Consider the following 18,989-nt stretch of genomic DNA (forward strand, 5'->3'; position numbering starts at 1 on the left):
ACCAAACCTACCCTGCAACACTTTCACAAGCTTTTCATTCTGTTTCTGACCACCTTGAATAGCGCAGAACTGCGCTGTCGACGTGATGTTATTATACTCGTATCCAGATTTGGAGCTGATTTCGTCTCTTTCCTCTTTGACCCTTATAGGAAGACACTGGAACGTTGAAAATGTATGACCAGGGTACGAATTCCATATATTTCTTATGAGATTCAAAGAAATAAACAACGTCGTCTGTATCCGGACTTACTATGGAGAAATATTCAAAGTGCATGTAAATTTTAATAAACAGATGAAACGTGTTCAGAATGCAATATGTTCGTGAATTTTGAAGAACCACTCATTAAGACAAAGTACAAATAAACGAAGAAAACAATCGTTCCTTCTTCGTCTACGTGATTTGTTTCCTGGGCGCAGTGAAAAGCGAGGTCACCGTTAGAAGTCCGTGTTCCGTCAGCGAGGAAATCTTAGGGGCACTGAAAGAAAAGTCATGTGACTTACAGTATGCGAGTTACTGTCCAGCATCGGATTGTAATCGCATTTACAGAAACCATGAGGTGGAGATTATAGTATCTAGCAAATAAAAATGGCGTTGGAGTGAAATGAAACTGGTTTCATTTATTGTAACCAACTACTAGCCAAAAATGGACATTCCTAAAATTTCAGACATTCATAAATTGCTCGCCATTGTAAGTGAGGAAAACTCGCCCACAGTGTAGGCTTCTTCTCCGTTGGTACATTTGACACAGTAGACGTCCAATCTACTCGGGAATCGTCCAAATTCCTGCAGCCCCTTTCGAATATGTGCCTTCTGAATCTTATAGCATTACGTAAATCATTGTGTGGCCAGAACGAACGAACGATAAAGCAGTAAAATAAAATAGATCGACATCTTTTGGTAAAAAGCATCCTGTAGCCAAGATCGCATAAATACTTCTTTTTCTTCGACAACCGGTTTCGATAGACTTTGGTGTTACCTCCTGGTCTTCAGAAATTTTTGTTACAAAACGTGTTCATTGTGAGTTGGAACCTCATACCAAGTAATCACATTAGTGAATAAAATATAGCACATTATGCAAAGGTTTGTCAGAAATAAAACGTTAACAATCAAAACGCCAAAACGCACGTTGTAAACATGACCATTTCTATTTATGTAGCACTCACAGATGGTTGTTAAGTCTTAAAAATCACAAAATATAGTAATATGTACAATAGCACATTTGTTTACGTTAGCTTGACATGTTCCATTCATTGACGATCCACCTTATAAGATGTATAAGGCACAAGGTGAATCATCAGTAAATGCAGCATGTGAGGCTAACGTAAACATATGTAATATTGTACTTTTACTGTATATTGTGATTGTTAAGACTTAACAAACATCTGTATTCGCTACATATATGGACACGGCCATGTCCACAAGGAGCTTTTTCATTGTAAAAGTTTTATTTCTGACAAATCTTTATAATGTGCTACATTTTATTCACTAATATGGCAATTTGTCATGCGGTTTCAACTCACAATGAACACGTTTTGTAACAAAAATTTCTGATAAAGAAGTATTTATGCGATCTTGGCTATAGAAATATTTTTACCAGCTAAAACAGAACGCTTCTTGTCATTTCTCATCATGAGGAAATTCAGTCAGATCGTCGTCTGCACTCCGCAAGGCAACTTCAGGTGTGTGGCTCTGGGCACTTACTGTCTCTGTGTCAGTCTCCCACTTTCCTGTTACGATTGTAAATGTTTCAAATGGCTCTGAGCGCTATGGGAGTTAACGTCTGAGGTCATCAATCCCCTAGAAAGTATAACTACTTAAACCTAACTAACCTAAGGACATCACACATATCCATGCCCGAGGCAGGATTCGAACCTGCGTCCGTAGCAGGCGCGTTTCGTGACTGAAGCGCCTAGAACCGCTCGACCACAGCGGCCGGCTAATGTAAATGGTGTATGGAACGTACGACGACATGCAAACTTCGCTTACAGCCAGAACTACTAAATTTTATTTGCACTGTCAGTTCGTGAGGCATATGTGGAGGAAGCAATATACTGACTGACTCTTCTAGGAGCATATGCTTTCGGAATTTTAGCAGTAAGCCACATCGTGGCGCACATCGTCGCTCTTTTAATTTGTGCCTCTGGATTTGGATAAACATCTATGTGATGATTTCGAGCACACAAAACGAACCCGTAACAAAACTTACTTCTCTTCTTAGCATCTCCTTTATTTCCTCTTTCAGTTCTGCCTATTAAGGGTCCCAGACTGCCAAACAGCACACGAATAGCGATCGAACGAGGGTTCTGTAAGCTGTCCCCTTCATGGATGGTCCTGAATACTCTGCCAATGACTTCAGGTGTGGCATTGGCCTATTCTACGATTTGTTTTATGTAATCGTTTCACATTAAATCGATCCGCATGCATGCTCCCAGATATTTAATGTATGCAATAGGATCAGGTGCAACTATAATTGCTGTCGATTAGTTACTTCACTGCGTCGATCAATGTATTAGACCCGCGAAGTGTCGTTCATGGAGCCAAATAAAGACGTAACTAATCATATAAAGGTTACCTACATCGTTGAAAATTTTTATATATTAAATAAGTTTATTTGGTTTCTAGGCTTTAGCTGAAGCTTATCATATGCTGTGAAGAACTTCGTATGACATCGAATTCTAGGGTAAAAAAAATGGTTCAAATGGCTCTGAGCACTATGGGACTTAACTGCTGTGGTCATCAGTCCCCTAGAACTTACAATTAGAACTACGTAAACCTAACTAACTTAAGGACATCACACACATCCATGCCCGAATCAGGATTCGAACCTGCGACCGTAGCGGCCGCGCGGTTCCGGACTGTAGCGTATAGAGCCGCTCGTCCACTGCGGCCGGCCAATTCTAGGGTCACTCGACCCTCATCAAATAATTATGTCATTATATGAACATATTTTCTTCGTAGAAACATTTCAGACTGTTGAAACAGTGTTATTCAGTTGTATTTTACAAACATGTCGAATTTCCAGAACGAAATTTTCACTGTGCAGTGAAGTGTGCGCTGTTATGAAACTTCTTGGCAGATTAGCACTGTTTGCGGCACCGTGACTCGAAATCGGGACCTTTGCTTTCGTAGGCAAGTGCTGTACCGACTGAGATACTCAAGGACAACTCACGACCCTTTCTCACGGCCGTACTTCCAGAAGTGGCTCGTCTCCTTCCAAACTTCATAGAAACTCTCCTGCGAACCTTGCACTTGCCCGCGAAAGGCAAAGGTCCCGAGTTCGAGTCTCGGTCCGACACACAGTTTTAATCTGCCAGGAACTTTCATGTCGAATTTGATTGTCATTGAGACATTGAAATAATGATTCGTTGTGATACAACAGACTTGAATTCAAACTTACATTTTTTTTTTTGAAAAGTTAACACAAGGTACTTTTCATTGATGATACTTTCATTAGATCTAGAGTTCAAAAAATGAAGAGAAACGGGTATTTCTCCATATCGCTGCAGTATCTGGTTATTAAAGAAAGCGCAGATTTATAATTAACATGGTAACTTGCTCTTATTGCGGAGTCTGAAACTGTGTAACGGTTCCGTTGTAGGTAAATTTCAGAAATGGCCTTCTCTCTTTCTCCTTTAATCGACTGGTGGCGGTATATGTTGTAAACTTTTTAATCTCAGATTAGGTCTTAGGGGAACTGTGACGCTCGCTTAGGTGAATTTCTGTCTTGTTCCCAAATTTCAGTTCGGTACAGACGTTGTGGTCTGCTACATTGCATAAGATACAGGTAAAAAAAGACTTTACGTATGACTTTTCATTTTCTTCCCCATTTGAAAAATATTAGCTTTACTAAAAAAGTTGAATGACATGCCTCTGAAATAAAGAGATTTTTCAAAATATGCGTCTATACTACAGATTCAACAATTTGTAACTTGACAGTAAATAGCTTTTGCAGGTCAACTGATTAACTATTTCAGTAGACAATGAGGTATAAATTTAAATTTACGTATCAGACTGTGAAATAAGATTGGTGATATGACGTGACAAAAACCATATTTGTGTGAATGCTCAACATCATGTTAGCAATGATATCATTAGCTTGTGTATCGAACGGGCAGCTGCTTTGTTGCAGTAATCATCCTCATCTTCCCCCGAAGTGCCTTATAAAACAAAGGAGAACGGAAGTCCGGTATTTAAAGTTGGCTCCCGCCAGTGCAAGTTTCGCATCTACACATCTACGCTGCCCGACTCTTTGGTCATTGTTAATAAAACGACGCTGATTTAAGTGATGATGGTCTTCCAACATTAATCACATTAATCTGCCAGGGAGTTTGAAAACAGTTCAGTATCTGCTGCATTTCATTCTGAAATCAGTAAAAAGAGATTGAAAATACTTCTGGTTCAGCTCTTTCTTCATCGATATTTAACCAGCCAACTCATCTTTGAAAGTTTAAAAGTGGGGAACATCATGCAAACAGTATTCAGCGAGCACGTCTTGAACTTACATGTTATCATAGGAAGGTATCGAAATTTTACAGGCAGCTAACAAAGGAGAATGAGAAAAGCAACTTAATGGAGTACATTGCTTCCGTGGATTAATGTTATTTTTCTGAAAGAAATTCGTCATTCTTAATTTAATTGACAAGGAGAACTTTCTTCCACTGAAAGTGTAACATATCGTGATCTGTGAGTTTTATAGCTCCTTTCCATTTGCGAGTCCTTTAATAATTACTCATTTAGGTCCCATGGTACGCACTTCCCAGTTACAAATAATTGATACCTGTTCTTAGCATTGCATTAGGGATTATACTGCAGACTTTACGACGTGTGCAATGGACCGCCACACTTTCAGACTATAATGTAAATTACAAGAGGAGGCGTTTCGTTTTTATGATAATTAAATAATGCTTTACTCCCCGTGTAGATAAAAATCTAATCGCAACGCACTTTATCCAGAATTATTTATGTTTTAAAAGGGAGCTAAAAGTTTATGAGCAATGAAGCACTAGCCCGAAGAAAATATAGCTTAACCCTACTGCAGTATTTATTTTATATCCGTATACCTGTTTACGTCCAGCTTAATAACCAGGTTGGAGGGGGGGGGGGGGGGAAGGGCGGGCAGGGGGGGGGGGGGAGGGAGCATAATAATGGGAAAGCAAGGCTTGTACGTGAGTAAGAATTTATTCAAGGTCGTATCTTTTTTATTTGTCACTTTATGAACAGCTCTAATGTGAGTTTCTATTTCTTTATGTCCTGCGGACGCTGACTTTGTTGCTTCATACATCCTCAACACCTACTCTGTCCATTTCTGTATGAATTACACCTCTAGCTCTTGGAAACTAGTTGAGCTATTGGTTTTGACACTGGGCTAGTGTTTAGAGAACCATGAGCAGACTAACGGCAAATACTCTATTAAAATGTAAGTTTTTCCCCGATTAATACAGACGTTAAACACTGACCTATTTTTTCAATGTATAGGAGTACTTCTACCACGCATCTGTGAACTAATACGTCACCAACTGGCAATGAAATATGCAATGTGGCTATGTAGGAAGAAGGAAGGACAGTCCAGTGTCCATTCTAATATTCTCTTTGGAGTATTAACAACAAGAACCACGTTTTTCATGGTACTCCCTGTTAAAGTTGTGATGTGCGAACACGTCTGCTCGTACATGTGGAGTCTGTTCTTTCGGACATGTCCGATAGAAGAAAAACCACTCTGATCCAGTAGCCATTATGAATTAAGACACAAAGGAATTACGGACACTTGCTGCGAGTGGGTATTGATTGAAATCAATGGGGAATTTGAAAATTTGGCCAGACCGGGATTCGAACCCGGATCTCCTGCTTACTAGGCAGATGCTCTGACCACTAAGCCTTCCAAACACTGCACGGACTACCCTACCACGCCTCCCTTCTGGCACAAACTCTGAATTTAGCCACACACTACTAATGTAGCGCCTCTTGTAAATTATCCTTATTAATCGGGGAATTTCTCCTATTTCCGTAAGAGTTTGAGCCTGTTATGAGAAAGGGAATTGGACAAATACCGCGAGTAAGGGGCACTACATTAGTAGTGTGTGGATAAGCTGAGAATTTGTGTCTGACGGGAGGTGTACTGGGGTATCCTGTGCAACTGAAATGACCACTGTGTCCCGATAGCTTAGTGGTCAGAGCATCTGCCTATTAAACAGGAGATCCGGGTTCGAATCGGATTGTCAACTTCCCCCATTGATTTTAATCAGTGAAAACTTGCAGCCAATATCTGTAATCACTTTGTGTCCTACATCCGCTTTTAACGTATGGTGATCAAAACAGAACTCTGTATACCAAAATCAAGTTCCACCACTCTATGAGGCAACGTAAGGCATGGGATACTTCCTAAAATCGTGTTGGACCTCCTTTTCCCCGGAATAGTGTAGGAGTTCGACGTGGCATGGGCGCAACATATCTTTAGAAGCCCCCTACAGAAGTACTGAGCCATGCAGCCTCTGTAGCCGTGCCCAGCTGCGAAAGAGTTGCCGGTGCACGATTCTGTGAACGAACTGAGCTCTCGATTATGTCCCATAAACGTTAGAATTCATGTCAGGCGATCTGGGTGGCCAAACCATTCGCTCGAATCTTACAGAATGTTTTACAAATCAGTCGCAAACAACTATGGCCCAGTGACATGGTGCATTGTCATTCATAAAAATTCCATCGTTGTTTGGGAACATGACTGCAAGTGGTCTCCTAGCAGCCGAACCTCCAGAAGACCATTATGGAGCCACCACCAGCTTGCACAGTGCCTTGTTCACAACTTGGATCTACATCTACATCTACATCCATACTCCGCAAGCCACCTGACGGTGTGTGGCGGAGGGTACCTTGAGTTCTCCCTTCTATTCCGGTCTCGTATTGTTCGTGGAAACAAAGATTGTCGGTATGCCTCTGTGTGGGCTCTAATCTCTCTGATTTTATCCTCATGGTCTCTTCGCGAGATATACGTAGGAGGGAGCAATATACTGCTTGACTCCTCGGTGAAGGTATGTTCTCGAAAATTCAACAAAAGCCCGTACCGAGCTACTGAGCGTCTCTCCTGCAGAGTCTTCCACTGGAGTTTATCTATCATCTCCGTAACGCTTTCGCGATTACTAACTGATCTTGTAACGAAGCGCGCTGCTCTGCGTTGGATCTTCTCTATCTTTTCTCTCAGCCCTATCTGGTACGGATCACACACTGGTGAGCAATATTCAAGCAGTGGGCGAACAAGTGTACTGTAACCTACTTCCTTTGTTTTCGGATTGCATTTCCTTGGGATTCTTCCAATGAATCTCAGTCTGGCATCTCCGTTACCGACGATCAACTTTGTATGATCATTCCATTTTAAATCACTCCTAATGCGTACTCCCAGATAATTTATGGAATCAACTGCTTCCAGTTGCTGACCTGCTATGTTGTAGCTAAATGATAAGGGTTCTTTCTTTCTATGTATTCGCAGCACATTACACCTGTCTACATTGAGATTAAATTGCCATTCCCTGCACCATGCGTCAATTCGCTGCAGACCCTCCTGCATTTCAGTACAATTTTCCATTGTTACAACCTCTCGATATACCACAGCATCATCCGCCAAAAGCCTCAGTGAACTTCCATTGTTATCCACAAGGTCATTTATGTATATTGTGAACAGCAACGGTCCTACGACACTCCCCTGTGGCACACCTGAAATCACTCTTACTTCGGAAGACTTCTCTCCATTGAGAATGACATGCTGCGTCCTGCTATCTAGGAACTCCTCAATCCAATCACACAATTGGTCTGATAGTCTATATGCTCTTACTCTGTTCGTTAAACGACTGTGGGGAACTGTATCAAACGCCTTGCAGAAGTCAAGAAACACGGCATCTACCTGGGAACCCGTGTCTATGGCCCTCTGAGTCTCGTGGACGAATAGCGCGAGCTGGGTTTCACACGATCGTCTTTTTCGAAACCCATGCTGATTCCTACAGAGTAGATTTCTAGTCTCCAGAAAAGTTCGAACACAATCATCATCTCTTACAAACTGAAATCCGGACTCATCTGACCAGTTCACGGTTTTCCAGTCGTCTAGGGTCCAACTAATGTTGTCACGATCCCAGGAGAGACGCTGCAGGCGACGTCGTGCTATTAGCCAAGGCACTCGAGTCGGTCGCATGTTGCATAGTCTATTAACGGCAAATTTCGCCGCACTGTCCTAACGGATACGTTCGTCGTACGTCCCATATTGATTTCTGTGGTATTTTCACGCAATATGGCTCGCCTGCCAGCAGCTATACCTTTACGCCAACGGCACTGCTCTGGGTCGTTAAGCGAAGGCCGAGGGCCCCGGCGTTGTCAATGGTGAGAAGTAATGCCTGAAATTTGGTATTCGCGGTACACTCTTGACACAGTGGATTTCGGAATATTGAATTCCCTACCGATTTCCGAAATGGAATGTCCCATGCGCCTAGCTCCAACTACGACTCCGCGTTCACAGTCTGTTAATTCCCGTCCTGCGGCCCACAACCACATCGGAAAATTTTTCACATGCATCACCTGAGTACAAATTACAGATCTGACAACGCACTGTCCTTTTATGCCTTATGTACACGATACTACCGCCATCTGTATATGTGCATATAGACATCTCATGACTCAAGTTCTAATGCCATCTGGAATGTCGAGTCCTGCACTTGTCGTAGCTTACGTTTGCGCCAGCATTGTGCTCTGCGCTCGCAATGTCGTGCACTTGTAAAAAGCTTGGCCGTGTGCTGCTAAATCTCTGTTCTTTGTTCTCACTGCATTAGACACTGTAGATAAAGCACATTTGTACGTATTTGGTAATCGAGATCAGCACGCTACTACCTTTCTTCTAGAGTGCTGCAACGCTCCATGTTTGACCGATCACGGCTCGCCTGTTGACGTGGGGACCGAGCCGCTCATGTCCGGCCCCATACGACTCGGCTCGGTCACGTACTCGCCCCATGTCTGATGTACGGATTCCGGACACGCGGATAACCGAGCATGACCGGGCACCGCTGACGTCTCACTTAGCCTCGCCCCGCCCCGGCTCGCTGCCCTGTACTTCACTGTACAAATCCAACGCCTCTCTCTCTCTCTCTCTCTCTCTCTCTCTCTCTGGCTCTCTTTGGCTCTCTTTTAATACAAAAGTAACATTTCCAAGAACGGGTACGTGACACAGCTAAATTCATAAAGCACCTGGAAAGTAAAATGATATTTCAATACAATCGCGGATAGAAGACGAGTCTCATTTCCAAACAAAAGAGATATTTTTCCTTTCATTTATAGGAAACATTAAATAAGTGCTTTCCCTGTAATCTAGAAGACAACCATCTTCATAAAGAAAGCATACAAGGAACGTTAAACATTTACAGACGTAACTTGTCATACGTTTCAATTGTTTGCAACATAAACAAAATTATAGTTATTGTTGATCAGCAGGAAATCACTAACGCGTTCCGGATTTAATTGGCTGCGGCAATTTGTTACTAACATGCCGGCTTTACTAAAGCACCTTTCACTAGGTGCGCTTTTTGCTGGGATACATAAAATACGTCTTGCAACTGCAGCCAAACCTGGCAGATCTGTTTCATGTCTGCTCCACCACTTTAAGATGTCATCATCATCTCCGGGGTGCATTAAAAGGTACAGATCTACTTCATCTGCTGCGGATGATCTGTTGTTCCTCCATTCCTTGAAACGAGCTCTCTTTCTGGGTGGTGATGACACAGTACTTGAAGGATCTATGATGATAAACAAAAGAGACAAGTAATACAGAACTGATATGGAAATCATCGAAACATTCCCGTAAGAGACCGATGACCTCGCTGTTTGGTCTCTCCCCCCAAACAAACCGACCCCCGTTCCCATAAAAACGAGATGTTTTACGTTAATGAAATATTATACGAGTCACAACATTCCCGTTTCTAAATAATACACTTTCCACTAACTGTGCAAAAACGATTATGTTAATGATTGAATGTTGTACCTGCGTACGTAGCACACATTTGTCGCACATTGTTAAGAATTTCCTGCTTTTCACTTATTTCAAGCATATTAAGATAACGGAAGGACGTCCAAAGAAATGATCTTTGTGAGGTTTCTTGCAACTGTGTTTCTTTAAATGAGTGGTTCCCGACTGGAAAAACAATAAAGTGGAGCAGTTTATGCACGATACGTACCCAGTAGACGCAATGTTTTCATCTACAACTAACAGAAATGTACTCCATACTTGGCTTTTTAGACATTCCCGTTTCTTTAATGTGTAAACATTGGTTTCAATCTTACGTCTTACTACACTGGCTTCCTCGCGCTGCATGATTACAGAGAGAGACACACCACAAATAAGAAGCCCGTACTGGCTGCAGTGTCACACGGATAATAACACGTGTAATGTGTTTGAAGTTATGTGCTACGTATTCGGTCACGGCTTCTATGCTCGGTCACAAGAACTAGTGCGGGTAGCCTATCCAGTTAGGGTGTGCTCGCCCCACCTCGTATTTTGTGCTCGCTTACTCGGTCATGCAGGACTCTACTTTCTTCCGCATGTGGAACAAATACAGGCCATGAATGTTCCTTCTGTCTCTAGAATTCGGACCTACTACGTTCGGATCGAGCGACACCGAACTAGCGTGCGGCAGTGACCTCAGATACGGAGGCGGGTGCTGACCTAGTAAAGTGCCGCTGGGATCGAAACTGGTGCACGATAGAGCAAATAAAACCGTCCAGCATTGTAACAAAGGTGTACACGTGAGCTCCTACTCCTCCCACAATCCGATAAAATGCGTAGAATGCTTTTGCAGTCCTGGCCAGAGAGTGAGGTATTTTTTGACGTGACGCAAGAGTTCTGACATTTATCAGAACTGTTGACAGGCGACATTTGATCGCAACGGAACTTTGCAAACAAATGTACCTCGTTTCGAAATGCCTCGCAGCAGAATCCACCCACTGGTCACCAGCTGCTAATGGCAGCAGCAAAACGTTTTAGCAGCATTTTCATGTTTCATCAGAAACGTGAAATTCTTCGTCACTGAACAGTCTAGTGAACACGAGATTCTCGGTACCGCTGATTGTTTCGAGTACACCCTTACGCCTTTCTATGCGTTGTTGAAATGACGATCAGACTTCAGTTCCCTTCAATTTGTGTTATACTGATCTCAATATAAGAAGAAGGCGATCGCTAACGGTGTGTATTTAGTAACAGAGCGATGCTTCAAAAAAATGTTCAAATGTGTGTGAAATCTTATGGGACTTAACTGCTAAGGTCATCAGTCCCTAAGCTTACACACTAATTAACCTAAATCATCCTAAGGACAAACATGCACACCCATGCCCGAGGGAGGACTCGATCCGCCGCCGGGACCAGCCGCACAAAAAAATGGTTCAAATGGCTCTGAGCACTATGGGACTTAACATTTGTGGTCATCAGTCCACTAGAACTTAGAACTACTTAAACCCAACTAACCTAAGGATATCACACACATCCATGCCCGAGGCAGGATTCGAACCTGTGACCGTAGCAGTCTCGCCGTTCCGGACTGAGCGCCTAGAACCGCTAGACCACCGCGCCGGCCCAGCCGCACAGTCCAGCGATGCTTCTTGCAACTATCTGCAGCGCCAACAATCAGTCATATTATCACTAGTCGTCTAAAGAGAGTAATGGGAGTTTACCCAGTAATACACGTCAACTGCTTTGGCAGTGTTTTTCCAATATAGCCGTGATTCTCAGAGACTGCTAGCGGATGGCAGAGATGAATACAGGGACGCCACATTGTTACGAAATCATCGCGAAATACAAGATGATTATCAGCACTGGGCTCAGAAATTGCCAGATACCCTTCCATATGAATGTAAGATTGCATGTAGGCGAAAAGTTGCGATTCTGTTTCACAAAAATATTCTTCACGTCAGCTCAAAAAAAAAAAAAAAAAAGTTCATATGGCTCTGAGCACTATGGGACTTAACTTCTGAGGTCATCAGTCTCCTAGAACTTAGAACTACTTAAACCTAACTAACCTAAGGACATAACACACATCCATGCCCGAGGCAGGATTCGAACCTCAGACCGTAGCGTCCGCGCGGTTTCAGACTGTAGCGCCTAGAACCGCTCGGCACCCTGGCCGGCTTCACGTTATCCACAACCACAAAATCTCTTACGGTAGCTGTTGGGAGCATATTAGAAGCGAATGTTATGATTTATCTTCGCTAGAAGCTGAGCGCAGTATAGGATTGGTGAATCTTCTTCATTGCTTAAGCGACCTATGAAAAACAAACATAACTTTTATCTAGGTAGCCGGAAGCGGATCGCTTGCTAGGCGGAGAAGTTAGTTGGTATGCCATATGCCAAACAGAGATCCAGAGGAAGAGAAATTAGAAAGTGGAATTCAAGAAATTATTTCCAGAATCTCATCTGCCTGATACTTGGCTGTTAAACTTCACTACGCGTCATTTGTCAAGGTCAATTAATGGCAGAAATAGAAAAAAATCTGAGCAGATCTGCGCGATGTGTGGCTGCTTTATCTGTCAAGAAGAGGATGACACAAATATACTCTGCAACCGCCCGTGAGAAACGAAGCAGCGGAGATATCCAGTGTCACACAAAAATTAACTCTTCACGTTAAAAGGCTGTATATACTCTGACTACACAAGAAATATACCCTTATTTCCATACATTTTCTGAGTGTTTTGATACCGAAGACCGTTGTTCTCCGGTGGCTGGTTACAGAGTAATAATATACACTGACGGAAAAAAATCGCAACGCTAAGAAGGAGTTTTGCAACATAAACGAAAGTTGGTAGGCATGTTTCTACATTTGAATTATGCCTATTCAAATTTCGGGCCAGTCGCAAAAGAGTGACGCTAGTAGTGTCACTATGAGGATCAAATCAGGTTTGCTTTAAATACACGCTGTAACGGTCGTGAGCGTTAGACTGGATATGGTGAGTGCCTTTAAGGCGACAAAAACCCATTACCAACACCTCTCTGAGTTTGAACGGGGACGTGTATTAGGGCTACGAGAAGGTGGATGTTCCTACCACGACACTGCAGAAGGACTTGGCAGGAATGTAGCCACTGTACATGATTCCCGGCAGAGGTGGTCACGAGAATTTGCGGTCGCAAAAAGACCGGTCTGTGGATGGTCACGTGGCACTACCGAGAGGGAAGACCATCTTGTTCGGCGAATGGCTCTGGTACATGGTACTGAATCAGCAGCAGCAGTCTGAGCAGTATTTCGCACCACAGTGACACAACGAACTGTTACAAATCGGTTACTTCAAGGACAGCTCCGAGCCAGACGTCCTATAGTGTGGGTTCTACTGAAGCCGAACTATCGCCGTTATTGTCTTCGGTGGTGTCAAGCGAGAGCTCATTGGAGGGAGTATAGAAGTCTTTCGTTTTTTCTGGTGAAAGCTGGATATGCCTCGGTGCCAGTGACGGCCGTGTGTTGGCTAGAGGGAGGCCAGTTGAGGGTTTGCAACCAACCTGTCTGTGTGCTAGGCACACTGAACCTACACCTGGGTTTATGGTCTGGAGGGCGATTTGGTATGACATCAGGAGCACTTTCGTGGTTATCTCACGCACTCTGATTGCAAATGTGTACATTAGTATGGTGATTTGACCTCTTGTGCTGCCATTCATGAACAACATTCTATTGGGTATTTTCCAACAGGACAACGCTCGCCCACATACCACTGTTGTAACCAAACATACTATGCAGTTTCGTCATGTTGCCTCGGCCTGCTCAATCGCCAGATCTCTCTCCATTCGAGCACATATGGGACATCATCGGATGACAAGTCCAACGACATCCACGATCAGCATTAACTGATCTTGTATTGACTGACCAGGTGCAATAGGCATGGAACTCAATCCCAGAAACTGAAATTCGGTACCTGGAAAACACAATGCATGAATATTTGCATGTTTGCATTCAATATTCTGGCGATCACACCGGTTCTTAGTGGAGCAGCAGTTCACATTTCCAGTGGCTTGTTCCGCGCTTACATTAACTCGTGATCATTCTGTGTTAATCACTTAAATACATTACCTAGACAAAAGTATTCCCAAAATTTCATTACTCTAGAGTAACTACTCTTTGGCGTTGTTGTTTTTTCCATAAGTATAATTATGATATATTTGGTTTGTCACCTCTATTACGAAGGGAACTACAGAAATCAGTGACGCATTAGCATGGAATGCTGCACTACACTTCAACGTGATAAAGACACGTATGACTATTTTCAACATAGTCACGAAGTTTATGTAAACAACAGTCGGAGCGTTGTAGCTGTTCCTTGTAACAATCTGCCCTTTGGTGACGGAGCCATCTGTGAACCAATGTGTCATGGTTCTCGTCGTTGATCCTCATCGACATGGGATTGCTGCAAATCAGTTCCTCGGTTGTCTGAGCATTGTTGTCCGAGGTCGATAGCGAGGGCCTTCCTTCGTGATCAGCATCTTCAACGTCGCTGGAGTCTTGGTTATATTGATAAAATATTACTGTTACTGGCGGCAACATCGCATTTGGTTCACACACAACCAGAATTTCACGGAGACCCTTTTTGCAGTTTTGTCCCCGGTTGCCCACAAGAATCATAGTGTCCCGCATTGGAGTACATTTCCAGTTCCCACACCATTTCACTGTCACACTGTAGTGCACCTGTTAAACACACCGCAGCAGAACTTTGACAGCACGAATCCCAGAACATATACTCTCTTCTGATAATGTGCCACTCTTCTTGACAGATGATCTTAGCGAGGGACGATAAGTGTAGTTTAGTTTTTAAAGTCCTCTCGTATTTTTGTTCCTGTAAAAATACCTGCAAAACAGTGAAAACCCTGTAATATAGCCGGCCAGTGTGGCCGAGCGGTTCTAGGCGCTACAGTCTGGAACCGCGCGGCTGCTACGGTCGCAGGTTCGAATCCTGCCTCGGGCACGGATGTGTGTGATGTCCTTAAGTTAGTTAGGTTTAAGTAGTGTAAGTAGGCTGTTTAGGTTTTTATGTTGGTAACGTCACGTAGCGCTCTGTATGAAAATCAGTGACTGTGCTGTGTGCAGTCTGTGGCTAGTTGGCATTGTTGTAATATTCGCTATTGTAGTGTTGGGCAGTTGGATGTGAACAGCGCGTAGCGTTGCGCAGTTGGAGGTGAGCCGCCAGCAGTGGTGGATGTGGGGAGAGAGATGACAGAGTTTTGAGAGCGGATGATCTGGACTAACTATGCCTATCAGTAGTTAGTGCCTTCAGTAGTTAGAATCTTTTTTTAGCTGGCAGTATTGGCGCTCGCTGTATTGCAGTAGTTCGAGTAACGAAGATTTTTGTGAGGTAAGTGATTCATGAAAGGTATAGGTTATTGTTAGTTAGGGCCATTCTTTTGTAGGGATTTTTGAAAGTCAGATTGCGTTGCGCTAAAAATATTGTGTGTCAGTTTAGTGATGATCAGAATAAGTAAAGAGAGAAATTGCGCTAAAAATATTGTGTGTCAGTTTAGTGATGATCAGCATAAGTAAAGAGAGAATTGTCTGAGTATGTTCAGTTTTGCTCAGCTGTTTGAAAATCAAATAACGTAGAGGTTTTCCAGCACTGTCATTTATAATATTTTTCTAAGGGGATGTGTCATAGTAGTTCTAATTCTAGGGGACTGATGACCTCAGATGTTAAGTCCCAAAGTGGTTAGAGCCATTTGAACCATTAGAACCCTGTAATATGATCTCATAAGGCCCCAGTGTTCGTATAAGATACTCAAAACAATTGTTTGGTTTGTGTTTGTGGCTCGTGAAAGGCAGCTACTATTGGTGGCACGATTGACACTAGTCGCATATAACACATTCGTTTCCAGATTGGAAGCTTTGGCATACCTCGTATCCCAACACCTTTCATTATAACACGAAAGGATCCGATTTCTCGTAGGTGCTTATGTACACATACGAAAGTACTGCGGTTTGGCTACCGTCGCTGCGGGAACGGTTCGGCATAGCGTCGTACCGTTTTTCCATTGTATTACACTGAGGTGAAAAAAGTCGTGAGACACTGATTCCATATATACAGATGGGGGTAGTATTGCGTACACAAGGCATAAAGTGGCAGTGCCTCGACGGAGCTGTCATTTTAGTCAGGTGATTCATGTGAAAATGTGGTTATATCCGCACGACAGCAATTAACAGACTTTGAACGCGGAATGGTAGCCGGAGCTACACACATGGGGCATTACATTTCGGAAATCGTTAGAGAATTCAGTATATCGGGATCCAAGAGTGTGCCGAGAATACCAAATTTCAGGCTCTAACACCACCACTTGCAAAATAGATTAGAAATCAATTTAATGATGTTGCTCACGCAGCATATGTTCGCTTTATCGGGCAACAACTAAGTTATTGACTGTGGATGGTATCGTCAGAATAGAAATAATGAGGTCACTGTAAAAAACTAGTTAATTTGGCACTTATCTTGAATGGATTCTGATGTGTTGGCAAATGTGCCAACACCTTGTAGATAGAGGAGGCCGAAATGCACGCTATAATCTAACGCAGACGGGCGTGAGGTCTGAAACAGGATACGTTATGAATGCTATAAAGAAAAGTACGTAGCTGCGGTAATACTTAACTTTACTCCATCATTTGTATACAGCATTCTTGATGATACAAGTGAGACTCTCTATAGAAATGGTTAATGGCGCCTTGCTAGGTCGTAGCCATGGACTTAGCTGAAGGCTATTCTAACTATCTCTCGGCAAATGAGAGAAAGGCTTCGTCAGTGTAGTCGCTAGCAAAGTCGTCGTACAACTGGGGCGAGTGCTAGTACGTCTCTCTAGACCTGCCGTGTGGTGGCGCTCGGTCTGCAATTACTGACAGTGGCGACACGCGGGTCCGACATGTACTAATGGACCGCGGCCGATTTAAAGCTACCACCTAGCAAGTGTGGTGTCTGGCGGTGACACCACAGATTCCCACGTAGATTTCGTCGAAGTCGTTATGGCTCATCTTGTTGATTCTAGGGTGATTCCACTTTGACTGCTAGAAGGTCCAGATCTGTATTTTAGCAATATTTGAAGACCTAACAAATGCGTTTCTCAGGAAATTCTTAATGATCAAACAATCCCAGATCAGAACAATGGCATGGTAGAAATAATTTTTGACTTAGTTTTCACGGTCCACATTTTTAATAAACGTCTTGTGAATTCACATATACTTCTTCTTAATTGTCACATCAACAAGAAAACAGTTTTGTATCAATCTTCATATATTTAATTTCCACTTTAACCGAACACAAGACTTGACTATTCTTTTACTAAGCGAAATAACAACTTAACCTCTACAAAGTGAAACAAAGACTGCTCTGTGCGCATTTGCGCCAGAACAGTTACAAGTAAGTCAAAGATTATGACGGTCTCACAGAAATGCATACACACAAGAACCATATCACTGTAATACATCGATACATCGGAGTATCTATACATTAATAAAACCAAAGGTGGATATTGTCACAAAAATATGTCTGTTACTTCGCAGAAAAGTAGTTCGATATTGCTGGTATCGAGAACTGGGGTTGGAGTGCCGCAATGGTCACGTAAATAAAGAACCATTACAAAGCATTACCTCCCAGCACGGTCGAGGCACTGGCCAACGCCTTCAATTAACGATCGAGAACAGCGGCGTTTGCGTAGATTTGCCATTGTCAACAGACAAGCACTACTGTATGAAATAACCGCAGAAATCAATGTGGGACGTAACACGAATGTATTCATTAGGAGAGTGCGGTGAAATTTGTCGTTAGTGGGCTATGGCAGCAGACGACCGACCGGAGTGCCTATGGTAACAGCAGGAAATCCCCTGCAGCTTCTCTCCTGGGCTCGTGACCAAATCGGTTGGGCCGTAGACGATTGAAAAACCGTGGCCTGTTCAGATGAGTCTCGATTTCAGTTGGTGATAGCTTATGGTAGGGTTCGAGTGTGGCACAGACCCCGCGATGCCATAGACACAGGTTGTCAAAAGGGCACTGTGCAAGCTGCTGGTGGCTGCATGATGGTGTTCAAAAATGGCTCTGAGCTCTATGGGACTTAATATCTGAGGTCATCAGTCCTCTAGGACTTAGAACTACTTAAGGGGCTCCGGAAAGGCTCAAAATCATGAAAAGTTCAATTTTTACTTTTTTGCGTTTTCTGAATCTGTAGACTATTACCTTTTAATAGATATATAATTTATTCAATTCCGAAGACTACAACTATTTTTAAATTTTTTTTGAAATGTGTTCTACATGGGCGTGACCCACTGTGGCGCTGTTAAACTGCTGTCAAATGGTGTTATTATTAACGTCCGTGTTCATCAGGTACATTTTAGTGATATGAGATAAAGTATGTGTTGTGGCTAACCTGTGATGGTTCAATATATATCGCTGGTGTGATTGCCGATTGTTTCATGTTCATTTACTCTGTCGTTATCTCGAAAATATTCGTAATTAATTCTGTTTCTTGAGTCTCTGTTTTGTTGAAGTATAATAATGAGAAAAAGTAAAGTTGCTGTAGCGACTTTCAATGATGGCAACATTGTAAGGTGCAAGGTATTTAGAAATATGGGAATGAAGATAGGTTCTAACATGGTACGAGCGATGCTTGCTTTAGACAAGGAACCCCTTCGGGCTGCAGACAGGGCTGTAAAGAGTCTAGAAATACAAGCAAGAGTAAACAGGAGGAGGAACAAGAGGAAGCTGGAGGAAGAGTTTGCAGAGGATGAAGATAATCCATCCTATGGACCTGGAATGCACTAAAAAGTTAATCCAATCTTTGTCGCTCGATTCCCAAAACTTTTATTTTCTCATACTAATTACATGTTTTCTAAGGGTCTTCCAAACATATTTGTTTCAAACTTTCAGTAAATGTTACACAGTACCTTTTGCATAATTTAACACAGCCTTTTTCCCAAAAACTGTATATTTTTGAATATATAAATAAAAAATTTCAAAAAAATGTTGTGAA

At 42.7% G+C, this 18,989-nt stretch overlaps 1 non-coding gene across 1 annotated transcript; it reads right to left on the minus strand.

Annotated features, from left to right (window-relative positions):
* Positions 1–5,812: 5,812 nt before the first annotated feature.
* On the minus strand, positions 5,813–5,884 carry Trnat-agu (transfer RNA threonine (anticodon AGU)). The gene has a single exon. It is a non-coding gene; the product is annotated as a tRNA-Thr (tRNA).
* Positions 5,885–18,989: the final 13,105 nt, after the last annotated feature.

This window comes from Schistocerca cancellata, chromosome 4, assembly GCF_023864275.1.
Source record: "Schistocerca cancellata isolate TAMUIC-IGC-003103 chromosome 4, iqSchCanc2.1, whole genome shotgun sequence".
NCBI classification, from domain to species: domain Eukaryota; kingdom Metazoa; phylum Arthropoda; class Insecta; order Orthoptera; family Acrididae; genus Schistocerca; species Schistocerca cancellata.